The sequence below is a fragment of the Pseudopipra pipra genome, chromosome 4, assembly GCF_036250125.1.
Source record: "Pseudopipra pipra isolate bDixPip1 chromosome 4, bDixPip1.hap1, whole genome shotgun sequence".
In the NCBI taxonomy this organism is placed as follows: domain Eukaryota; kingdom Metazoa; phylum Chordata; class Aves; order Passeriformes; family Pipridae; genus Pseudopipra; species Pseudopipra pipra.
The window spans coordinates 8,076,662-8,103,849 of record NC_087552.1 but is presented as its reverse complement, the minus strand read 5'-3'; the positions used below and the strand labels follow the sequence as shown (position 1 = coordinate 8,103,849).

Below are 27,188 nucleotides of genomic sequence, written 5' to 3'. Positions count from 1 at the left end.
TAGGAAAATGTGCTGCTAGCAATAAACTAAAAATTCACATTCTGAACATAATAGACTGAGGTATAAGACAATATAAGTCACTTTTTGAAACAAAATATCTATGGATAGTTTATTTTTGTGCAACTGCTTTGCTGTTTAGGATTTGACTAAGTAATATTGACAGGAAAAAGAGTTTCAGCTTCAATGGAAGCCTTACTGCACTCTCCCAAGTGCTGCATTTCTTGTGCTGACTAATATGGCATCAAGGCTAAGAAAGTCAAATGGCTTCTGCAGAATGAGATGATCAAACCCTTAAAGAAGCATTGGTAAAATTTTCAGTGTTATTAGCATTGTAAGCACCAAGTATTTGGTGATACTGTCTACTACACTGCAGTGAACCTATACTTCAGGTGGAAGACAAAGGCACATGGATATTTCTGGGTGGAAAAATCCCTTTATAAAACATGGGGCTTTTACAAGAAAAATACTACACCAATTTCCAGCCCTCTGATCCCATCTACTTCCTGCCCACAACAGAGCTATCTGAATAAAATATTAAAAGAAATAGTTCGTTTTGAGGGCCTAACAGAGCCATTTACTCTCCTGGATCTTGAAAGAAAAAGGTGAGAATTAGGTTGTCATTTGCAAATACATATATTTACCAATATTGGTAGATAGGGTTTTTTGTCTAGAGGAGGTGCATTTTATAAATACTAGTAATTTCAAGCTGACAGCAGATTGTACTTAGACTAAAACACATGAGGAATGGAAATAGTTCTGACTCTAGGATGTTCACATATAAAATGCCACGTGTACACGTTTTGCTGATTCCTAGGAGCTTCCTTTTGAACAAATCAGCCATACAATCAATCAGGAGAAGGAAAAGAGGGAAAAAAGTGGGTGTTAGGCATTATATTTTGTGACGTGCTGAAGACAGCATTAGTGTTCTAATCAAGGTTTTTTTTGAAGCTAATAACAAAGCCTAAGAAAAGCAATTAAACATAAGACATGTGAGGAAATAAATGAAAATAAGTGGAGAATCTAAACATTGATTTCCTTTTATGTAATTCTGGTAATGAGTGTTATTTTATCATGTGTTTCTCCACTATAAAGATGCATGACCCAGTCGTTCACAGCTCTATGCTGCCATAAAGATTACCTGTGAAAACTCATGCAAGGGAATTTTAGAGGCAGTATTTAAAAAAAAAAGAAAAAAAAAATCACTTTATAGCATGAAGTAACCAGAATAGCAGGAGTGTTAAATAATTGCACTTGCTAACATGATTTCTTGACATCGTGGTTATCTCCTAGCAGTAACCTGTGAAGTTACTCCCACAATATAACTTAAAAGAGATATGGTCATCCTAAAATAAAGGGAGCAAAAAATCATGAAATCCACCATCCACCTTTCAGCTGCAATGACTGTAACTGCAAATAGCAGTGGCCATATTTTAGTGTAGTTTTCTAGGTTCTCTCTCCTGTATGGAAAAGCGGTATGGTAAGAAATGCTGAAAGACACCCTTGAATATCCTTCACCTGATCTGCCTTGCGTGTTTCTTACCAGAAGCCAAAGATCTTGGCCATTAAGTTCAAGGGATAAAACCTGCTCAAACTTTAGCATTCCATTTAATGTTAATTTATCATTGAACTTTTATGGAACTACAAAAGCTTTACTATTTTTATTAAAGCCATCTACGTTTATTGCATACTGAAGCTGCAGTAAGGAGATTCTGGGTTGAATACTTCATTTATGTAATTTTTCTTTTTTATTTTAAAAGAAAAATTTTGGAGAAATTTAGTGAGTACCTTGCTTCAAGAAAGTACCCAAATACTATGAATAGAAAAACATCACTTTAGTGAGCCATTGAAGGAAGTCTGAGGTAAACTTCCATACAGGTTCTTTGTCAGAGCCTAAAATTAAGAAAACATCTTTCATAGTTTGAGAAAAAGCTGTATAAATATTCCTCTCCATACTTTGTCACTGCAGCATATTCTACCATCCTTGCTGTTTTTCACATTGACCTGCTCACAGACGCAGTAACGAACTCATTAGCTACATTTTCATTTACTTCTCATGCCTTAGGAGGTGATAGGTCTGGTCCATTAACACAAGGTTCTCTCTGCTGCAATTTGCATGTGGTTAAGAAAGAAAGGTTTAATGTTAATATTTCAGCTAACAAGATATTACAATTTTAAAAACAATTGTGAAAAAAATAACCTCTGACACATCAAAGCAGGGATGTTTTCCACAAGAGAAGAATCCATAATGCATGTAAAAAACTGAAGAGATGATGGGGATGAGGAGCCTGAAAGATTTTGAAGCATTGCTACCAACTGTAGGAACAAGTATTGTCTGACACGGGGACCAGTCCTATCAGCTATTTGGTTTTTCTCATCTCTAGGACTCTTTTCTTTATATAATATATAATGTATTTCTTTATAATTTTTCTTTATTTTCTAATCCTGAAAAGCAAATCATATATATAATTTGATTTTTATAAATGAAACAGTACAGAGGAATTTCACTTAGTAATTGTAGACTTTTTAACATGGTAGAAAAAAGCAAGGTCTAGAATGTTTTGGTCATTTGTAAAGCAGAACAACATATATTCTCTGGAAAATGAAAACTGAAAGGGTATATTCCCCCACTTTCAGCAAGAAAGAGAGAATGAGAAAAGGTATTAGGGTAGGTAGAACCCCAAAAGCTACACACAAAACCAACATTTATTTTCCAGAACATTATTTGAGACTAGATATAAGAAAGACATTTTTTTATGATGAGTGAAACACTGGAACAAGTTGCCCAGTGAGATGGTGAGTGTCCCCTCCCTGGTAACATTCAAGGCCAGGTTAGATGGGGCTTTGAGCAATCTGGTCTAGTGGAAGGTGCCCCTGTCCATGTCAGGAGGGTTGGACTAGATGAGCACTAAAGATCCCCTTCAGTCCAAGCCATTTCAGGATTCTATCATTGCCTCACTTTTCTTAATGCGTGGACATTTCTCCATAGGCTTAGGTAACTCTACAGGAAGAAGGGGCAAACTTGCAGAAGTTAGCTGAAGAATTCATAGTTATTCCTAAGAATGTTGTATACAGATAGATACTGCATGGCCTTAATAAAGGAATCAGCTCATTTAGCTGTATAAAATCTCAAAGCAAGACAGAATTTATTAAGCGTAAAACTGTTTTCTTTCTAAACAAGGAGAGGAAATAAAGAGCTCTTTTTCTTTCCTCTAAAAGGCTTTTGAAGTGTTTTCCTACTGTTGCAGAGTGTGAAAACTTCTGCACAGAGCATACCTAAGTGGGGCAGAAATATGACTGAGATTAACTATTTTTGCCTTTTGCAAACAATCTAGTGCAGTGCTCATGCCATCTAGTCACCAGTGTACAAAAGACAGTGTCACTTCTCAATACAGTTTTCTGTTCTTTGTACATGTCGCTCCAACATAGTGGGGCCTGGTAATAAGCACAGCTCCTAGGAGCAACTGCAATACAAATAACAACAAAGGCATATACCTTATTGTACCTATAAGAGCCATAACCACATCCAGAGCTTCTCTTTAACTGGTATAGTTTTGCTTGCTTCTTTAAGTGAAGCTATGGCAATTTAAACCATCTGAGAATTTCACCCATCCTCCTAAGTCCTGCCACTGTAAAATAACTTCTCAAAATTATAGCATCAGAAAATTTGATGGTCTGAAAGTACTTCAGCTTTTAATATAATATTTTTTAAATATTAGAAAGGATCTAAGTTTTTAAGAAAAACTAGGTAACAGCCATTTTCTTGTATTATACATTAAATGAATAATACTCCCAGAACGTTAAAAATGCTTTTTTTCTTCCACTTACCCTCCTCAACTTTCTAGTTAGCATAATTCATGGAGAAACAATGGGGGTTTTGAAAAATAATGGTTTGAAGATAGATAAAACAAACTGATAAGGGTCAGCTTGAACACAAAACTTGAGATCGTGTTTATGTAATTGGATCCCTACACAGATCGCTTTTTAGAGCTGTGACCTCATTGAAAAACAAACATTAGTAGGTTAAGGATCAGAATGGGTGGATATACTCACTGATTTCCACCAGCCCCTCTCTGGCAGTTTTGTTTCACTGTTGCTCAGGGGGTTCTTGTTTATGTAGCATCTGATCCTTTCCCCTGTCTCCTAATAACCATGACAGATATAATTGATATTATCTCGTACCCTATCTCAATTGTCTTTAGGCTCTGAAATTTTTCATTTCTCATAATGTCACAAGTAAAAACTCAATTTGCCCCATGAATTTCAATGGTAGTTTAAAACACTTTTTTTCTTTTTTTTCTTTTACTGCTAGGGCTTCCAGGATTTTTGCTGTTTGATGTTGAGAAGTATGGACATGTAAAGAAAAGATCAAAGTACACTCCTGGTTAATAAAACTCAGCAAAAGTTACTGCACAAAATGCTGGTAAAATTAGACTTCATCAAAGAATCATGGAGGACTAAGGATCAAGGGGAAACATTAAAAATCATGGTAGAAATATTTTTTAAAAAGCAGAAGGAGGAAGAAAAGTTTGATTTTAGAAGGACAGGAGGGAAAAATGTTACACCTTATTATCTAATTTCTTATTTTTATTTTCACACTGGTTTACAGATAAAGTGTTGGAAGGCAAGTTAGAAATTCCATAGGTTAATAACATCAGTAATGATCAATGAGCATATCCTCTGAGTGAAGGCACGATATTTACATTTGATGTCATAATACTTCATAGTTAAATTAGTTATAAAATATGGAAAAACTATAGTCTTGTTTTCAAGAACAAAGGCAACAAGAACTTTACAAAAGACAACCTTTAAGTATAAATATTTATTTAAAATATTTTATCTACTTTTTATTTAGAAAAGGGAAGGAATGACTTTAAAGTAGTCCGTTTTTTCCTTTGTAAGGAAGACAGGTTATATATAAGAATGCAGCTCTGTGTTCCATATTACATTACTGGAACTTTTAATATCTCTAGCATTGTCCATACCATCTGTTTCAAACATCAAGCATTCCTGTAACACAGATATTATTGACAAATTGAGAGTCATCATGGTTAGGCTTCGCGAACGAAGATTTGGGAAAGGCTCTACCCACGCTTGTTGCAAGTGCGTTGGTGGCTAAAAAGGCCAATACAAGATAGGCACGTCCAGTTGCAAAAGGCACAGCAGAAAGACTCCTCAGGTGTTATATTCTGCAAGGCATGATTCTTTCTGCATTGTCTTTTCTCCTCCAGGGTGATCCTGCGTGCTTTCTCAAAGGCATCAGCAGGGTTATAGATGGTGTGTCTCCAGGTCTCCCGATTGGAGGCCACAGTAGACCAGTTATGATGATCAATATGGCCAAGGCTGAGATGTTGTTTCAGGGAGTCCTTGTATCTTCTCTTTGGGGCTCCTCTCTTGTGGCATCCGGAGGCAAGTTCACCATAAAGCAAGATCTTAGGGAGGTGGTGGTCCTTCATCCTTGAGACGTGCCCTGCCCATCGCAGCTGTGTTCTCAGTAACATGGCCTCAATACTTGTGATTGCTGCTTGTTCTAGAACAGATGTATTGGTCACATAATCTGACCAGTGGATGTTTAGGATTGTACGGAGGCAGCGTTGATTCAGATCCGTATGGCTCTGTTAACATTGATCTTTGTACTTTTCTTCAAGTGTTTATTTTGCCAAACTCTTTTATGAAGCTTTCCAAAAGCACTATATGCCTTTGCTAACCTGTTGTCTATCTCTCCGTCAATCTTACCATCCGAGGAGATGAGGCTACCTAGGTAATTAAACTGCTGGACTGATTGTCCATACCATCTGTTTCAAACATCAAGCATTCCTGTAACAGATATTATTGACAAATTGAGAGTAACTATTTGAGAAATAACTCATTACAGAGAACCTCACAGCTAAGACTATATGCCCTATCTGATAAATATGAAATTAAACTTGTAACAGTATAAATTATGGTCAGTTCCTTGTTCTTGCTATAAATGACCAATCTTTACCAAAGAACACTGTTAATATTTTCTGTCAGTGAGTTTCACATGTTAACTCTGCTGTGTAAAGTGTGGTTCCTCCTATACATTTAAAAGGACACTTTTACTTGGAATGTGGTTTTGCATCAAAAATAAATGATTACTTGGGTTAATCTTCCTATGCTTTTACTTACTCCAACAAATCCAGTCCTCTAAATAGCTAAATATTTTTATCTGTCTCTCTTCAATAATACAGAATGCTACAAATAATTTTTGTCACCCTTCCATCTGGATAATCCAAGTAGGGCAGGGAGTTCAAGGTGAAAACATGACTGATTTTATAAAATTGTTCTATTTCACTACTGACCAACTGTGCTTCCTCCAGTTCTTCATGAGAACTGAACTTTACTGGCTTGGCTGTTACCAGGTGCTGAACAGGTGTTTTATTACACTTGTCCCAAAAGATGTTATTTTTTTCTCCAGAAAAGCAAGACACTGACACTGTGGAATAGATTGCATCCAACAGGTGGGAGCCTTATTAAACTTTCCCATAAGGAAAGTAAAGAGATGTAGAGCAGTGTGGCCCTCCTCCGTAATGATCGCAAAGTTCTATTTAAATTGTCCAGTCGGGTCAGACTACAAAATTTGCATAGAAGTGTAGGATGATGGCACCAAGCTTTCTCTGCAGAGTCCTGGAGCAAGAATTCCATGGCATTAAGCACCTAAGGGTCATCCTCTTCAGATGAGGAATGAGAAAACCACTGGCATTCACTTAGAATGAGTGAAATTTAAAGCCACACACAGTCCCTTCCTTGCCTTTCCAACTACATGTATGGGAGCTGAAAATAAAAATGTCTTGTCCAGCGACAAATTCATTTTTTCTGACCCTGGAAAAAGCAACCTTTTGGAGTCTAGAAACATACCAGAAAACCAGTCTTTCCCTAGGAAAAGGAGAGCTGTAAGAACAAAGGAGGTATAAGGTAATGTTACTAGCTACTTTTACCACTTCATAGGGGTAAATGTTTCCTAAATTGAGACGGTTAGTTTAGATGGGTAGCAGCAGAGGTGACTATGCTCATTCTTTCATTACATTTTGGACATGGATTTCAATTGCTGTTACTCAAACTCAGAAAGATAAGATGAGGAGGTTCTTTCAGACTGTGCAAGGGAATCATCCAGTGTGTGAATTTGTTATTTTCAATAATGGAGATTTAACAAGTGAAAAGAAAATAATAAAACAATCATGATCCGACTCCCTAAAAATTCATAAAGCACCAACCATCTTTCTGGGAGATATCACTGAGTTAAGGTCACTTTTCGTTTTTAGTATCACTGTAGTGGATTCAAAGTATTATCAGTAAAGTTAGCAGAGCTTCCCAGTCACAAGTTATGAAAACAAATTGCTTTCAAGCAATTGAATAAATTCCAATATCAGATTCTATGAGTAGAAATAAACAAACAGAGCTTTGTTCTGATTCCTGGGGAAGAATCGTGTTCAATGGACATTTGGCAATTTGGATTCCAATCCCCTTTTCTTCCTGCTGAGCAGTCACAGGAAAAGTAGAGTATTTTTAACCATTTACTCACTAGAAATATTTGAGAAACTGTGTTTTTGAATCAGATATCTTCTCAAGTAGCTAACTCAGATGGTATTTAATGTCATTCTGTATCTCACCAAATATTTTCTCATGAACTCTCTTGCTTTTTTACTTCCCTTCTTAACCATTTAATTAATTATTTCTTCATTTTTTTATGTGTTTCCATTTTGTTTGCTTCTTTTCAGTTTTTTAACGTACAATGCATTTCACACTCTCTTCCATTTCTTCTATATCCTTTCCTCCTTTTTTGTCATATTATTTTCCTCCTTTTCCCTTCACTATTTCTCTTGATACTCCACTTCTTTCACTTTGTCAATCTGTTGGTTGACAAGTTGATGTATTGATTGACAAGATGATATATTGATTTGAAAGTATTCTCTGAAATAATTTCAATACCACAGAAACATTCAGATATCCACAAGGCATGTTCATTTTCAAATTGCCAAACCGCTCTCCATCATCTTCCAACAATCCTGGCTCACTGGGTAGGTCCCAGATGATTGGAGGTTGGCCAATGTCACCCCAATCCACAAAAAAGGCTGCAAGCAGGACCCTGGCAACTACAGGCCTGTCATCCTGACCTCATTGCCTGGCAGGGTTATGGAGCAGATCATCCTGAGTGCAATCACACAGCACCTTCAGGATGGACAAGGGATTAGACCCAGCCAGCATGGGTTTAGGAGGGGCAGATCCTGTCTGACCAACCTGATCTCTTTTTACAATCAGGTGACCCACCTGGTGGATGAGGGGAAGGCTGTGGATGTGGTCTATCTAGACTTCAGCAAGGCCTTTGACACTGTCTCCCATAATATACTCCTGGAAAAGCTGGTAGCCCATGGCTTGGACAAGTGTATCCTCTCCTGGATTAGGAGCTGGCTGGAGGGTCGGGCCCAGAGAGTGCTGGTGAATGGAGCTGCATCCAGCTGGCGGCCGGTCACTAGTGGTGTTCCCCAGGGGTCTGTGTTGGGTCCAGTCCTGTTTAACATCTTTATTGATGATTTCGATGAGGGGATTGAGTCCATCATCAGCAAATTTGCTGATGACACCAAATTGGGAGGGAGTGTCGACCTGCTGGAAGGCAGGAGGGCTCTGCAGAGGGATCTGGATAGACTTGAGAGATGGGCTGATTCCAATGGGATGAAGTTCAGTAAAGCCAAGTGCCGGGTCCTGCACTTTGGCCACAACAACCCCATGCAGCGCTACAGGCTGGGCACAGAGTGGCTGGAAAGCAGCCAGGCAGAAAGGGACCTGGGGGTACTAATTGACAGGAAGCTCAACGTGAGCCAACAGTGTGCCCAGGTGGCCAAGAAGGCCAATGGGATCTTGTCCTGTATCAAAAATAGCGTGGCCAGCAGGAGCAGGGAAGTAATCCTTCCCCTGTACTCTGCGTTGGTGAGGCCACACCTTGAGTATTGTGTTCAGTTCTGGGCCCCTCAGTTCAGAAAGGATATTGAGGTGCTGGAGCGGGTCCAGAGAAGAGCAACAAGGCTGGTGAAGGGACTGGAGCACAAGTCCTATGGGGAGAGGCTGAGGGAGCTGGGGTTGTTTAGCCTGGAGAAAAGGAGGCTCAGAGGTGACCTCATCACCGTCTATAACTACCTGAAGGGAAGTTCTAGCCAGGTGGGGGTTGGTCTCTTCTCTCAGGCACTCAGCAATAGGACAAGGGGGCACGGGCTTAAGCTCCACCAGGGGAAATTTAAGTTGGATATCAGGAGAAAATTCTTTACAGAGAGAGTGATCAGGCATTGGAATGGGCTGCCCAGAGAGGTGGTGGATTCACCATCCCTGGAGATTTTTAAACGCAGATTGGGCGTGGCACTGAGTGCCATGATCTAGTAAATGGACTGGATTTGGACCAAGGGTTGGACTCGATGATCTCGGAGGTCTTTTCCAACCCAATCGATTCTATGATTCTATATTATATTGTCATTGGAATACTGAAATTGCTGGAGTGCAGTGACAATACTCCATTTTGCTTCTTCAGAGAATGTAAGTTTGCCAAATAGGCACAAATTATGTATAGCAGAGTCATGCCCATCAAAATTGCAGTCTGTACTCTGCCCTGCTCAAATTAGAGTCTGCTGCCAGATTGTTTGAAAGAATATACAGGAAAGTACACAGCTGTGGCAGTCTCCAACTAAATGAATAATGCAATATCAACATCTGTAAGATTTTTGAAATGCTAAACATTCAGATATGAAGCCTCTGCGAGGACACAGATGGTAATATGTTGTTGTTCTTGCAATAGTTTCACCAGAAATGGACAGAGTTCCATAAACAGACTGGACTGTTAATGCCTGAAACAATCCTTTCATTTAGCAACACTAGCTCTCAATGCGTCACAGAATGATAAATTCTTGCTTTTTGGGTTGCATTTAATTCCAAGCTTTGTTAAGCTAAAGGAATCCAGTAATGAATATGGACATCTTCAGGCATGAACACAGATACCAACAACAGTTGACAGTACTCAGCAGGTGAATTTAAAGTGACAATCCAAGTTAAGGTAGAATAATTAACATAAATTTTCCATTCAATGCAAAAAAAATAAAAGAGTCCTATGTTTACCTCAGAAAACCTCAAACAACTAAGCAAACTTTTCCTAGATGCCCAACAAAATTATTTCATAGGATTATGTGTATTTGTCTGCTTTTTAAAACACATCAGTATGCATTGCCCACTAAAAGAATAAAAAGAAATAAAACTTATCTCTGAATACAAGCAAATATATCTGTTCATCATCCAGGGTTTTTAGGACACTGGTGGAAGAGACCATAATATCTTTTAATTTATTCTTCATCTTGCTTTTTTCCATCCATAAAAACTGTGTTCCAAAGGCATTCAGCAAATACAAAAAAAAAAGCACTTTTGCTCAAATTAGAGTCTGTCCCTGGATTCAGAAATAAGCTAAAAGAACCAAGTGGAAAGTCAACATAAAGTTAAGCAGTGTTAAGAGGCAGAGGAATTAAAAGGAGCTAATACAGAAAGCAATGACTATATAAAACAAACCTCTGAGAGAAGGCATGAAATCACCAATCAGCTTGTCTGGACAGTTGTAGTCTGAACACTTGATCCCAGACACAATTTATCGTCTTAGCTGGGATAGGCTCACCAGAAAAATCAAGGATTATTTCCTTTGCACATTGACACAACTGAGACAAGTATATAATAAATGTTAAAAGCTGCACCCAAACCGAAGAAGAATATTTGAAAGACTAAAAGACAGGGAAAAAGGTCAAGATACTAAGTCAGAAATTCCAGGAAGCCTGTCAAGGCAAAGAAGGAAAAGGATGTATCATTTTATACAAGGGTTCTTGATTAACCCTATACATAATTCTATAAATTTCAATAACCCCCACTTCACAGTGTGCTTTAATTTTTAGGAAAAGATCAGAACTTCAGCCAAAAAAACTCCAACAAATGGCATTTACCGTTCCTCTTTTAATGCAGGAAACATGATATTCAGAGACAACTACTCACCTCTGCAAGGTCTGGAGTTCATAACCAGTAGGCTCTTTAAGCAACCAGCATCATTTCTCCTGCAAACGCTCTGTGGCAAAATCTGAAAGGGATAAGGGACAAAATTTGTGGTTTCATGCTTTTATCATGCCCAAACCACTTACCTTTTCCTCCACATCCTGGTAAGAAAGGAAGTTGTGCTTCTGCTTTTTACTGACAGAGCTGCCAAGAAAATTAGATTTCTATTTTCGTTTTGGGTACTTCTTCCTAGGTTTGGCTCCTTTGAATGTTAGTCATTGTCCAGCAGAGGGCTGGCTCGGCTCTGGGCCTGGTGATGCTGCATTAGAGCCTTCAGACAACTCTGCCTTTATCCTTTCAGGAGAGAAGGAATTTTTCTATTCCTAAAATCACATTCTGAAAAAAAAACATTAAATTGGTATTAGAAACACTTGGCTGGGGGAGCAGGAGGAAGGCAAGACAGAAAGAAACATAAATAAGAGAAGGAGAAGCACTTCCTAAAGTCAACAAATCATGAAGGGGCCTGGAGTGGAAGACTCTGGGGGACCAGCAAATGGGCAGTAGTTCAGTGGTTTAATCACCTCATAATACCCCAGGGGGTGAAAAACTGTGCACAAAGTCCTCAGCTATAGTTTTAAGAGTGAGAAAGTTGCTATAAAAAAGAGCCTCTCAGGTCATACCATTCATTTCCAAGAAAAAAAAATATGTACTATTCTTTCCACAAGAGAAAAAGAAGGATTCATAGCCAAAGAAGAGGCAGACTGTGAACTCTGGGGTCACAGAAGCTGTTGCAACCAAGATTAAAACTCAGTAAGAGTTCTCCTTAAGCACAGAGGTAAAACTCAGGACCTCTGTGCTGCAAACTGAAGAAGTTCTGCTACTGAAGTAGCAGATAGGGATAAAATGTCTATGGAAATAGACATGGAATGCATGTCTATGGAAATAGACATAGACATGCAGTTTGTGTGTATAGCACTGGCCAAGGTAAGAAAAAAAGAAAAAAAGTTTTAGAAACTTAAAAAAAAGTAAGTCAGCTGTAGGATTCGTATGTTTCTACTCAGAAAAAAAAAATGTACACCTTGATGCACAGAACATCAGCATTTTGCACATGCAAGAATCTGAGCTTCAAACCAAACCACAGGGGGCTCAGTGACTTGCCCAAGGTCAAAATATAAAACCCATGTAAGGCTCTTTGATTGTGATTTGCTTTTTAATATAGAGAAAGCTCACATGCTGAGGGAACTGAAACACTTTGCAGGCAAACAAGAGCTCCATCTACCTAATTTACTATTCATATATACTTTAAAGAATCTGATCTCAATAGATGTTTGTTCACATCACAAAGCTACCACATACTTTGAAATAATCTGTTAGAGTTGGAAGACTCTGTAGAGGAAAGACCCAGAATCCCAGAACTGAAACAGAAGATATGTTACAAAGCAGGATCAAAGGCTATGTTGACAGGCATTCAGGAATCCAAGATAATGTTTCTATGCTCTGTGAAAAGCTTGAATCCAGGCTATCTCATGTTAATATTCATATGTAATGTGTTTATCAAAACCTTAATAATGGCATTAATATGGTAATACAACCTCTGCGCTCCAGTGAAACTTTTACAATTGGTAAGGATTCTCATTTTTTTCCCCTTAGAAATCTTCCTAATTTCACCACATCTTCTTCTATTGCTGAATTGCTTAAGAAACTCCAGATACATACTCAAGCACATTACTATAATAGCTATAAAATCTGCTATGATACACTCAGGACAGTAAGAGCCTCACTGCTACAAAGCTTCCTGCAAATATCTGAGCTAAACACAGAAATGCCCTCGGATACTCTTATTTTTAGCTATATATAGTTAACTCCAGCTGAACAGTCACTGGAACAAAATTCAAAATTATATATATTGTGAAATACTTTGCCCATGGTCAGTAGCCTTGCTGCTGAAGCAGTGTCTTTCTGTAGTATGTGTCCTAACACGTGTGTAGAGTTCATACATGTTATCTGTTTCCTAAGAGCACAAAACTACAGGATGTTGCCTCTGATTTGTCTGTCAGTGTCTGCTTTCTGCTGTACATTTGCCACCCACATTAACTAAATAATACTTGAGAGTAGAGAATATAAGCACTTTTCCATGACATCTTAATGCTAAACAGTCTGTTAAGTGTGATGTTCTGACCAATGCAGAATGCCTTTATCTATACATACACACCTACCTACATATCTAAGTATATTTTTATTTCCATAAGAGAAGCACCATTGTAAATTAGGAAGCTGGTCTATAACAGGCACTGATACTACCAATTACCAATGCAAAGCCTCAGAACAAAGGATCTGTTTGGAAGATTATTATTTGTAGACCTAAGATCTTAGGAGCGTTTCAGTATGTTGAAGAACCTCGTAGAGTGAGAACAAAGTGTCTTATGAAACTTTAAATTATGTAAAATACTGAGATGTATTATATGAGGCATTTTAAATAAGGGCAGAATAAAGGCTAAATACTTCTGAACTGTCTCAGAAAAATTAATCCTTCTTAATTCATGCACCATTACCAGACTCTGATATTAAAATGCCTCCTGCCTTTAGGTTGATGTGATTATAATTATTCACTTGTTTTAATTCATATTTTATGTACTGTATGTATTTTTATGCAGCACCAATTGTGGTGGCATCCAACAATTAAAAACAAGCATAAATTAATCTCTCATTTGCAGGCAAACATCTTCAATTAATGAAATAAAGAACTTTTAAAATTTATAATTAAAGTTCTGAATAAGCCAATATATCTCATATAAATCTTATGAAATCTGAACTTTTTGAGAGGACCTTTTTAACAACACTTTGGAGGTCATTTTATCCCTGTTGCAAAAATAAGAGCCTATGCTTTCTTTCTACCTGACTACTACTGTGTGCTCCAGGACCAGGTAATATCCTCTCAGCACCATTTGAGCAGTAGTGTATTGGCTTCTAGTCTCTGAAGAGTTATGTTTCCTTTTTTAGCATTCACTCTCTGAATTGTCCTGGGAATGAAAACTGGTATTTTGTGTACAGTTTCTTTGTCTCACAGAGGTGCCACAGTGAGGGAGTCAGGGAGTCATTGAGACTATTTCCCTATGTAGAAATTGTAATGTCTTTTCTATAAATGTTGTTACAATCACTTTGGCAGGGTTCATCCACAAACAGTGTCCCGGAGCTTGGATCCAAAGGAGCTATTTTGAGTATAGATCCACAGAACAAATGATAATTTAGGGCAAAACCCCCAGGTTTTTCTCTGGGATGGGATAACTCTAAGAACACCCTTCATAATTATTAGGCTTTTGCAGTTCCTGAATAAGAAACAGTGTGTGGTGATTATTGCCAGTAAACTTAGAATGTCACTACAACCAGCAGCCCAGTAGCCTTTTTCTTGTAGCCACATGCATGATGGCAGCTGAAAGAAGAGTCTAGGATATATAAATCTCCCAAGCAGTTATGCTCCCAGATGCAACAGAGGAGGAACTCAAAAAAGAACATACAATGAATACGTTGAAGTGGAAAGCCTAGAATTCAAAGCTCATGGCAAACATGCCCTTAATATGAGAGAAAAATTTAGAAATACAGAGACATTTCTAACTGATGCAAGTTTCATAAAAATCTTCTTTCTTTAGACCTAATTTTGTACCATATCAGCCCCAAGTCATCCTTCTGATAAGAATACAAGAGATTGTGGCAAAAATCCAGCACCCAAATAGTTGGGTGCTAAACTGACAAGTGGTTGAAAATTAAAAATCAAAATTGACTCAGCACTGACCACCATTTTTTATGCCATAAGTAGTCACTTGCTGTACAGATAGAGACATCATTCTATTAATATTTGACTGGTGAAGATTGGATTATTGGTATTTAATGTGAATACTACCCATGAGTATGCTGCACTGCATAACCTGTACTACAGACTGAAGTCCTAGAATGTATTCACAACTTAGTTACAGTGGGAGTCTGAGATTAAATAAAATTATATGTAATATTGTATAAGTATTAAGATTCAATTATACAGTAGAAAAGTACATGTATATGGTACTGATATTTTTGAAAAATAATAACGTATTTTTTAAAGGTCCTTATGGACTTTGACAAAGCTGCTCTCTGCCTTTAGATGTAGAATGGCATTTTTAGGTTAGGAATATTCATATTGAAAAGACTGAGAGCACTACTCATCAACACTTAGATTTGAAAGACAAATGAGGAGGATATCTCTATTAAACTCCTCCTCAAAGGATCTAAGAACACATTTAAAATTTTAGAAATAGAGCTACTACTTGCAAACCTAAATGTAGATTTATCCTATATATCATGAAATATGTAGTCCCTATTCTAAATCATCAGTAGAAAATGTAATCAAAGATTTACCATCTTTCTTGGGATAACCAATTAGAATATTCTTGGTAATTAATTCCTACACTGCCTCTTGATTACTCCCCACAAAAATGCATATATGTGTATGCTTCTATAAAGATGAATTGTTGTACATAAGGGACAAGTATATTCTTTTAATCATAACCAGTCTAAAACTTATGGGCAAAAAAAATTGTGCAATAAAGAACTGTGTATTTCTCTCTCCAGTGAAATTCTGTATCTCTCTGCCTCATCAAAAGGAACTATCATGTGTAGCAGAAGACTCTTGGAAATTAAATAAATTGTGTCATGCAGAGGAAATAAAACCAAGCAGTTCCATAGCACAACTTAGTGAAATGATGATAAAGGCAGATTTTACAGTACTTTCATCTGTCATATACTTGTCATATGTTCATTTTAATATATGTGCCAATATGAATTATATGATACTCCATAAATCTGCTTTTTTCTTTAAAAGTTACAGAAAAAACTTATGCTTCTACTGATTTGAATTTGAAGGGGATGTGTGCATATGTACTCATACATCCAGTGCTAAAAGACAAAGGTTATATTGCAAACTTAAACATTCAAATACTGATAAATGCCAGAAATATTTCCATTCAGAATTCTTGACTATAAAACAGTGTTTAATTCCATTTTCACTTTATTAACTAGAATCTCTTAAAACCTTACTTGCTGTTATCTTAGCCCATTGTCCTGATAAACTAAGTTCCCTATGTCCCAGACCTGGTTTATCTGATCTAAGATACCCTGTCCAATTAATTCTCATGCATTTTACAGCAGGATTTATTAGCTGAAGCATAATGACACACTGTATGCAATGCCTAGCCAAATTAGAAATCAGGCACAAAAACTCGTACCTCACTCCAAAAAGTTGTATGGGCACATGCTTCATTTCCCAAATTCTTGCCTGTACCTTGGTTCCCACTCCCCAGCTCTCCCATACTTCTATTTTCTAAGCACATCTAGCTATTCTTCCATTTCCATCTATGTGAGGAAGCATTCCTCTCCTTTCCCCTTTCAGCCAGAAACAGACAACATCTTCACTGCAAAACCTGAAGTATGTGAAGGCTAGAAGTCTTCAGGGAACAGTGATGCTGGAAAATATAAAGTCTCTACTTAGCTCCATGAACCTGGGCAAACTCAGATAAATTTTCAATAGACGTCAAAGGACAGAGCCCTGACGGACCAGCCCCTCTCTGCCAAACTTAGTGACATTTATTTGACAGTTATAGTTCATAATTATTTTAAATTCAGACTAGGAAATATTTTTCCATCCTAATTGAGTGAATACTTTCAAAATTTTCCCAAACTGTTCACCTCAAATAATTACACCTAGGCAAAATTTGAAACATATAAAAATAAATGTCAAGGAACACAAATAGATATTTCTCCTTAACTAACTCTGAAGTGGACCTTGAAAATCTTCACACACAAAAGGAAATCAAGCATGTTCTTCTACATTCTGCAGCTTTTAATTTTCATATGAAGTGAACAATCACTATCCAAATCCGAGGGCACATGTGCTGGGGATGGGCATGCTGCCTAGATTTCTGCATGGTGCTATTTTATGGAGACATCAAATACCCCAAAGAGAAAAAAGGCATCAAACAGTTGTTGCAACTCTCTCAATGGAAGAACAGCAACATCACAGAAAATTTTAGTGATCTGTATTTATCTTTATTTTATCCTCGTACTAAGGCAAGTGGACTTTATAAAAGAGTTATGGTCACGCAGGGAGCAATAAAGCAAGTGTTCAAATACTGTTCTGTGCTGTATTTCAGGTATTATCCATTATTTTAGAGGGGCAATAAGGGGACACCAGCTCCTTGTCTGCTCCTTCATGTCAGAGATAACAAACACTTGAAAAAATTGTGTCAGTGCCAGCTGTGAGGATAGATTTTGTACTGGGGAAGTTGTTTCGCTAGGAGATAGATGCAGGTCATCAACCTGTGATTCACACAAGCAGAATCATAGAATCATGGAATATGCCAAGTTGGAAGGGACCCACAAAGGTCATCAAGTCCAACTGGACCTGCATGGGACCATTCCCAAGAATCACACCATGGGCCTGAAAGTATAGTCCAAACACTTCCTGAACTCTGTCAGGCCTGTGTCCACTTTCCTGGGGAGCCTTTTAAGTGCCCAACCACCCTCTGGGTGAAAAATCTTTTTCTAATATCCAACCTAAACCTTCCCTGACACAACTTCAGGCCATTCCTTCGGGTCCTGTCACTGGTCATGAGAGTGAAGAGATCTGTAACCTGCCCCTCTACTTCCCCTTGTGAGGATGTTGAAGAGCACGACGAGGTTTCCCCTCAGTCTGCTCTTCTCCAGCTGAACAAAATGACCTCAACTGCTTCTCATACATCTTCCCCTCAAGGCCTTTCAATATCTTCATTGCCCTCCTTCAGATGCTAACATGCTCAGAGATATTAATGCAGGGAGCAAATCCAAAAAATTTTCTGAAGATTTCTGTCATTTTTACAGATATTAGGGAAAGTTTCTACAAAAGGAAAAGACCATCTTGAAAGCCATCAAACTTCTAAAGTTCTGATATGGCTGAAAAAACGTCAATCTTCTGCCTGCTATAAAGAAAAAGCCCACCAAAACCACTTGCTGCTAGGAAATTGAATCAAAAGTTACCAAAGATACACCATCATTGAAAGCAGTAAAATTTGATCTTGAGAAAAAAATGTTTTCTTTGTTTAGTTTTTAAGAACATGTAATAGCCTAAAAGCAAGATTGGTAATACTTCTGTCTAAAAGCTTTCCCAAGCTTCTATTTTCTTGTCCAGCAAAATAATGAAAAATCAAATTCTCAAATGTTTTGTTTTGTTTTGTTTTATTAAATGGCAATGTAAACAGAAATCAGGGTGACTACAAGTGCTTCAGTTCAGTCTCAGACAGTACCTTTATAGTACCTGAAGCACCTGAAAATTTCCTACAAGGTACCAAACTTCAGAAACAAATATCATCAACAGCTTTTGCACCTCTAGCACAAAGGATTTATGTCCAAATAGTAAAGCTCACTTTGACAGGAAAAAGAAATTATTTAAACTTTGTATAAGATAGAGGAATTAACTATGACAGACATTAGCAACTATCTAGATAGATAGTTGCTTCCTTCCATCTTACCTACTAAACATTTTGATCTCTTTCTTTCTCTCTCTCTCATAAAAACACACCAGAAATTCCTATATACAATGGTGATGTGAAGAACTTGAATACAGCATGTGGAACATAGCTGGAGTGAAACACTTATTATAGTGTTGAATAGGTCACATTAAAAACAAATAACATTTATCAGTAGAAAATAATCACTTAAGACTGATAAATGTATTCAAAAAATGTAAATAAGTAAAGCTTTGCTCTTAAATATTAATATGATTTTCTTCATAATCCATGCCTATAACACAAAATGTAGCTTTTGTTGGCTCTCATTGAAAATTTGGGTGTTGGAGGATGTTATATACTGCCATTTTAAGTACAAAGAAGTTGCAGGGGGAGTGGCAGGGTACAAGAATACGTATGAGACTCCACTGTTTTTCCTGGATTCTATCTTAATTTCATGCATAATGAGCTCAATAGAAGGCTATAATTTCATTTCAGTGGCCAAGGAATCAGACCACAGATATCATTCCTGCAGTGAACTTCACACGGAATTTCGGTGGAGGAAACTTTCACAGGCCGATGTTAGATATTGTTCTGGAAATTGGTTGGGGACAAGTACTCATGCAGCAATGCGGTAACATTTTCCCCATGGAAGGAAAAAAATGCATATTATCACTTAAATTATGAACTTGATATCTCCAGCAGCATAAGGCGCAAGAAATCCAAAGTAACATTTCCATCTTCTGTGCTAATGTTATCAGGATTTCTAGATAGTTCTTTTTTATTTTACCTTTAAATGAAGCAGGTACCAGATGCAGTGTTTAGTCTTATATACCTGGGACTTGATCTTGTAAAAAGATGGAAGCTGTGAACCGAAGTAGAGCCAAGGAGTTCAGAACGCATTCATGTTGTAAGCTTTTACATAGAAGGCTTTTAATATCTCAAATAATCAATTTTCTAGTTTCTGTTCTGCAGGAGTCACTGCTAGAAAATTATGAAGGCTGTTAAATAGGACTAGGCATTTTTTTAAAGACTTAATAATGTGGTTCTCTTCACAAGAGTTACTGACTAGAATTTGGTTATATCAGGTTTATGAGACATTACCGACTCCAGCAGAGGGGGTCGGATGGGAACCCTTGTGAACAAGTCCTGTACAGACGCAGAGACAAGTTTCTTTCCTTTATAATGTTGTATATCCTGTATTCATCAAGTCTTAAGTGTTTTTCATTCTTTCATGGAAACTCAGTACACAACATCTAAGTGAAGGAAAGTAAACTTCAGTGAAGCATAGGTTAAAGTTCCTCCTTTCTGACTGCTGATAGCTCTCATGCAAGAGGTGGTAAACACTGTCTAGAGGCTAAAATTGCAAACCTGGACCACTTACGAGAGGTATCATTGGGTCTCAAATAAACCCTGCATGTTTTTGGAGGTAAGTTCTGTGTAATGATCAGGCAGCATTGATACTTTCATGAATCTTTAAGCTGTCTTCTGGGAAAGAAAAACTTAGGATTGTAGTTTGGGCTCCACAGTATGCCCAGGATTTTAATATAAAAAACAGCAGTTGTTTTTTTCCTATTATGGCTTTCCTGTTGGCAGATTTTCTGCTTAGAGAGCCTACCACCTGGGCTTATACCAACAGAAACAGAAGCAGTCAGATTTAGTCTGTGATTAACAGAATAAATTACCCTTCCTACAGATAAAAAGTCTGTATTTTATCAGAAGGGATAGGTCACAGAAAAGTGATGACACAGCCAGGTTCTCATACTTGAATACACTGAGGAAGTGACCCTTTTGGAGGAGGAGTCCACCCTGCCAACTGTGGATGATGGACAGAGCCTCCAGCACCAACACCCCGCAGAGGTTGCTCTACGCCACCTGAGGAGTAAGTCTCCTCAGCTTTGGGCTCCTGCCCCAATTCCTGCTTCTCCGGGCTCTCATTCCCATAAATCTAGTCTCTAAAAACATAATTGATCTAGATGTTTCCTTCACTTTCTTGTGACAAATCTGCAGTACAATCCTCAAAAGAAATCCAGCTGTAAACTCTGTATGACAATGGGATTGCATTCCCTGTAAAAAAATTAATGTCATATTCTTCGTAGGGTAAACCACAATTAGCCTTGCATTTCGCTGTCACAAATTTTGCTATCCTGATGATCATTATCCAGTTGGGATCTGTATCAGCTGTAGGTTCGTTCTGATCTCATTTATTCCATTTGGTTACTGTAATCACAAATTGCCTTATTTCATCTGTTCTAGAGCAAGCAGCAGTCACAAGTATTGAGGCCATGTTACTGAGAACACAGCTGCGATGGGCAGGGCACATCTCAAGGATGAAGGACCACCGCCTCCCTAAGATCTTGCTTTATGGTGAACTTGCCACTGGCTGCCACAAGAGAGGAGCCCCGAAGAAAAGATACAAGGACTCCCTGAAACAACATCTCAGCCTTGGCCGTATTGATCAACATAACTGGTCTACTTGGGCCTCCAATCAGGAGGCCTGGAGACACACCATCTATAACGCTGCTGCTTCCTTTGAGAACACACGCAGGATCACTCTCGAGCAGAAAAGGCAACTCAGAAAGAACCGTGTCTTGCAGAATACAGCATCTAAGGAGTCTTTCTGCTGTGCCTTTTGCAATCGGATTTGTCTATCACATATTGGCCTCATAAGCCACCAGCGTGCCTGTAGCAAATGTGGATAGAGCCTTCCCAAATCTCCATTCGCAAAGCCTAGCCATGATGATGTTTCATGGAGCAAAGATACACTCAGAGGAGAGAAATTTACTTCACCAGATAATGATCTCGATAGGAGCCATGTGCAAGGCTGATAAGAGAGCCTGGAAAGCAATGATTTCTTTCTCCCAAGTACCTGGGAATCTTGGAAAGATGCACTGTCTTACATAGATCAGGAACCTTCATGCAGGCAGTGAGATTACTGTTGCTTCCTTCCCTCTTCTATGTATCTCATTACATAGGCCATAGATTTTAAAATTTAGGGAGAGCTGATAAATACACTAGAGCTGTAGGCACTAATTCTACTTTTTATTGGAGATTGAGAGCAAATCTTTAGCATAAACATCTGTTTTCTTGTCTGCCTCAGCTTAGCTGTAGCTATTCATAAATATATACCCATTGCTAGTGCTGGTGTCTCATGCCCACGACAGTTGATCTGGGCTGTATTTAAATCAACAACCCAATTTCTCTGTGATATATGAGTGATGAACTCCTGTGAAAATCTCATCCATATTACATTGTACATCACATCCATACATGCAGCTGCTACAGTTGACATCTCAAACTTTAAACAAGGTTTACGTTAGGTGATACCTTCCCCTTCTCATTTTACAAAAAAACCCAGCACAAAAGCACAAAAGCCCCAAATCCCCAAACAAATATTCAGGGCTGACCTTTGGTGACAGATTATGATTTGTGGGACATTGTCAATCATAAGAAAACATTTCTCTAGTTACTACAAGCTCTAATGCTCATTAAAGACATGAGCCAACTCCCATGGAAGCCACTGGGATTCTTTCACTTGCCTTCTTTGTGGTTCAGATCAGGACCTGAAACACTCATATTTCTAAAAATCATTCTTGTTTCCAGTGAAGGCCTTCTGTCGTTTCTATATGAAGTATTTTTAAGAAAATATTGAACTGTACTTCTCAATGACTCAGTAAATAACTCATGTAATGCTCAATGCTCTTGGGTGGTAATTAAAGATTTAAGACATTCAACAAAAATGTCATTGCTTAATTAAAACCAATAAAAATCTTTCCAAATAAAAATATTTGCCTGTTGCCACTCAGACTTTGTTCTAGGTGTACTACAGATTTTTTTCAGCCAATCTTACTTAAAGCAAGCAGGAAGTTATTTTTCCCTGGATGAAAGCTATAAAAAAATCATATTGCCTTAATCTTCACACTGTTAAGAACTTTAATGTGTATTTATTCTTCAAACATGTGGTCCCATATGCATTATTTAACTTCATTAGAAATAATGGACAAATTGATACTCACTGTACATCCATACTGCTTGTGTTTCTTTGTTGGAATTGTGGAGCTATAATCTGGTTATTATCCGAAAGCATTATAGGCTGTGTTGGCCTCTACATCTGGCTCTCAGGTCCCTCTGCAGCAGTTTCTTGGTCTATAAAGCAGATGTATACTCTTAATATCTTCAAAACAGAAAAAAAAAAAATGAAATCCCCCCTCTGCGTACCTCCCCACCCCCAATGCCATTGGTTTGATGAATTACACTGACTATTTAGTTATCCTTGCAGAAGACACTGTTTTGTCGCATGCTGAACAACCACATGAACAGTGAAGCAAAAGAGAATGCCAAGAAGGAAAGAGAAAGATAGAATCCACACATATTGTCCCAATGATAAATATGAAGCAGGATCCTGTTATGATCCAAGTTCAAAGGAACTAGCTGATGTCTTTGAGACCCTCAAACAATATATTCTGGGGTATTGGAAAAGAGAATGATTTGGAAGCCTAGTCTAGATAACTTAATAGAATAAAGATCACATTAACACTAATTTATAAACTTGAAAATCTATCACTTTGCTTTCTAATTCCTGGTTTTGGAGATGTGGACACAAAATTAAATAGAAAAAAATGTGTTTAAAAGCAACTTCTCAAGTAAATATTTATATATTTATTTATTGCCTGTATGAACAGTATTTAGGCTTATACTGAGGTAAGAAGCAGCAAGGGAAAATGTCAATTTTACAAAATAAAGCGTTATAAAACCACTTCAGTGAACCAAAATATTTTCACAGAACAGATTGTTCATAATATAGCTTTTTTCACCAATTTTAAATCATAAAATATTCCTCTAGCCTAGTTCTGCCTAATTCTGTTTGAGCTAGCTCTAGCACTGACATCAGTATAAATATTCCAGTAAAATACTTAGTTCAGCTTTCCTGAATCCAAGTCAGAGGCTTTCTCCATGTTTAAATATCCTTGATTTCTTTTTCTCCAGTACTTTTATTTTCATGTTCAAAGAAGTTTAAGTAATTAGTAGGTTACCCTTTTTCTTCTGCATAACTCTGATGGCAAACCTCAATCGTATCATAAATTCTTAGGTGTTCTGTATTCTATATTTCAATTTTAGCTAATAAAAGATGAAAGGATTATTAGTACCAAGTACTTTGGCTGACCCTAGAACACTGTATTTCCTTTTCCACTTTAAATGGTGGTATGTACATTTTTATGAACTTGTTTTTGCTTCTTAACATCCTAATTTCCTCATAGGCATCATGTTTTTGATATCTTTAGGAAGCCTTTGATCTGTCTTGCACCTTAAAATATTTAATCTTTTTTTATTTGATGTAACCATTTTTGTTGGGTTCTTTTGATGTCTCCATTGTATGCTTTCCTATATCTCTCTATTTTTGCTTTCAAAGAACCCTCTTTGTTCAGAGGCAGACATTCTTCCCCAATGCTGTTTTCCTGGCATGTTCATCTATAAAAAATATGCATCCTTTGTTTTTAATTTGAGTGGCTCTTAGACTATACCAATTCCTAATACTTACCTTCATTCTATGACATACACAATTGCTAAACACAGTGAAAATGTGTCCTCCTGTACTTTGTGTTTCTCAAGATCACCATTACTCTAATAAAAGTTAAATAAAGAATAGTCTCTTAGAATAATAGAGCAAGAACTTGAAATGTTCATAAAATATCTCTTTTTTTATACTGTGATATTGACTAGCTGATATGTAGCTACTTGAGTCTTTTATGTTTTGCCAATTTTTTTCTGCCTCTTAAAATTTAACTCAGAACTATGCAGAGTACTTCAGCTTTAAGAATCTGAGTGAAAATACGGTGCAGAGTACTGATGGCAGAAAGTTGGCCAACCAACTTCTCTGCAAACTGCATGCTCAGACTAAAACTTCAGTGGCATGACACTTCTCTACCAGAATTTTAATTATAGATTGTGGTATATAACCTTTCAGGAACAGTATGATTCCCTGATTATCTTGTCTTCTATAGCTTGTAATTATTCTGATAGTTATTAGGGACCATTTTTAGGATCTGAAGTCAAGGGTGGCTTTTTGATTTGGTCTTTAGTTGGTTAGTTGGTTTGGTTGGTTGACTGGTTGGTGGGGGCTTTTTGCTTTTTTCACAGTACGTCAAAAAAGTCTTCCAGTCTAAAACCATATAACATAGAAAATTCAAACAAACAGCCCAGAAGTTGTCTACGCCTAAAACTTCATTGCAGAGATGATTGTGGTCATTTAAATGCAGGCCTTACTCTAATGTATTACAACATCATTACTTTTATGAGATCTATGGATGACATTCTTCTGTGACACTAGGATTTAGCTAGAGGAAAGAAATCCCCAGCTCATTTATTCACATAGGATTAAGATGTGTTGTTATGAGCAGCTCAAAAGGGATTTAGGACAACACAGGATCTATACTCATTCACTGGTCATAATACACCAGAACTATTTTCATTCTTACTGAAAGTCCTGTAACAGAGGCAATAATATAATTTCTTGAGATTTGATTAAGTGTCTCCCTATATAGTTGATCAGAGCTCCTGGAATCAAATGACTGGATGAGAATGTCAGCTTTCACATGAAGGAAATTGAATGTTTTTATCTCCCAAGATTGTCAACAACTGCTAGCAAATAAAACACCCTATCCTAATAGATGGAAACTAAAGTAACACGTAACATGAATTAAAAATTTTAGATGTGTGCATTTTCAAAAAAATTGCATGTTTGGGAGACACCAAAGAAGTGATTTATGGCAATAAATTCTGCCAGGATGCAAAAGCCCCGCATTTTCACCTTTTGAAGTGGTGCTGCAAGTCAAGGTTGATGCATATTCTTCATGGTTTACACTGTGGAAGTTCAGCTGCCAGTACCTGTCATCCATAGTTCCCCAATGGATCACGACACAACACAGACACCCTCCTTTCCTCAGGCAAAACCAGAATTTTCATAAGAGTGGTCACACTCAGATTTTGTACCTTAAAAAGAGAAAATGTGGGGGTTTTGTGGCATTTTTTGGTGACAATAAATAAATTAAATAAATTAAAATTGAGGGCTACTTTGAGTAAACTATTTGTGCATCTGTCTGTTTGACAGTCATATAACCTCTCCCCCATATATTTTCCAATATTATTTTTATCATAAAAGAAATAATAAAACAGACATTAGAATTCTATACCTTGCCAAAAATAAGTGAAGCTGGTACAAAGACTCCAACAATATCTTTACATGCTTTCCTTCCATATCAAAAATAATCTTCACATTCTGTATGTCAGCCAGCCAACACTGGCTGACATAATTTCAAGGTCATCATGTACTCATGAGAGTACATTTTAAAAGTATGATCTCTAAAACAAATAATATGACTGGAGTTGTGCTGTACTTTTGCATTTGTGGCAAAAATAGAGGGTTTCAATGTTTAATTATTTGTATGACTATCTCAGCATTATTTTCTTACGTAATATTGAGAAAAGTTAACTACTGTATTAGTGCTGATTTTAAGAAAAATGTCATTTTGGGAAAGCTGAAGAGAGGAGAGTAACATCAAGATGAAGTTACCAACAAAGAAATTGTTCTTTCAATGAAGTAAGCCCCACAGACTTTTTAGTGTAAGTTTTTGTTAATGAATGCATTAATAGAACTTTAACACAGAAGAAACCTCTGAATTTTAGACTATCATGGATCTTTCATGATGGATTTGTCATGGATTTGTCATACCCAGTTCAAACTGGGTATGACAAAAGCATTTTATTGATTATATATTTCATCTGCACAGTTGGATGCAGAAATGATAGATTCTGAGTTTATTTTCACACTAACTCAGAAACAGTAATTAAAATAATTAAAATTCTTTGCAGAGCATAAAAATTCAACAGTGTAATGTCATTTGCAGATTCATCAGGAAGACCTCAATGATGTGATGGGGGTTTTGCACATACATGGCTGCTAAGATCAAAGGGTTGAGGCAGCAAGAACTTATGCATCGGACCAACAGAATATTGTTTCCCTCCCTTCTTGCTCATGTATCCAAGAGTTGAGTGAGAAAGATGAGCTAAAGGGGTTTCCATTAGGCCTTTTCCACTGCCATTAAGCACAGAGCAGCCTGAGCTCTCTCTGCAAGGCAGCCTCTAGCCCCATGCATGCACTAATTTCAGCTTTAGCGAGAGGCTTATGTTCTGCAGACCTGAAGGTTATACAGGTTACTTGCCAAGAGCCCAAGGGTCACATCCAATTTGCATATAAACCATAGACATTTGTTGTAAGTGCATATAGCCATGTTTGGCATGTAGATGGAAAATAATGTATGGTAGTTCGAGTTCATTAGCAGCACCAGTCAGCAGCTCTGTCCCCATCCCTCAGATACAGGGAGAGGGCAGCTGGAGCACACATTATATGACTCAGCAGGTCTCATCTGGCCCTTGGGCTGCACATTACATGCCCCCACTCTACTGTTTGATGTGCTGAACAATCTCAGATTTCCAACTAGGGATGTAAACTGATAATGAGATTGCTTTAATGCTCTAAATCTCAGTGGCATTATCAGAAAGGCCGTTTCCTGGCTTTTGCAGTTGCCTGAAAGGGAAAGGGAAATAAACACTAGAGGTGAAAACAGAATTGTTGTGTAAGTTACAAGACAAATAGGA

The 27,188-nt window shown here is 37.5% G+C and overlaps 1 long non-coding RNA gene across 1 annotated transcript; it reads right to left on the bottom strand.

The window, feature by feature from the left end:
- Positions 1-1,946: 1,946 nt before the first annotated feature.
- LOC135412723 (uncharacterized) lies at positions 1,947-25,734 on the bottom strand. The gene is made up of 4 exons (XR_010429915.1): positions 25,342-25,734; positions 22,550-22,679; positions 11,019-11,110; positions 1,947-2,095 (listed from the first exon to the last, which is right to left on the bottom strand). It is a non-coding gene; the product is annotated as an uncharacterized LOC135412723 (long non-coding RNA).
- Between the last annotated feature and the right edge of the window lie 1,454 nt (positions 25,735-27,188).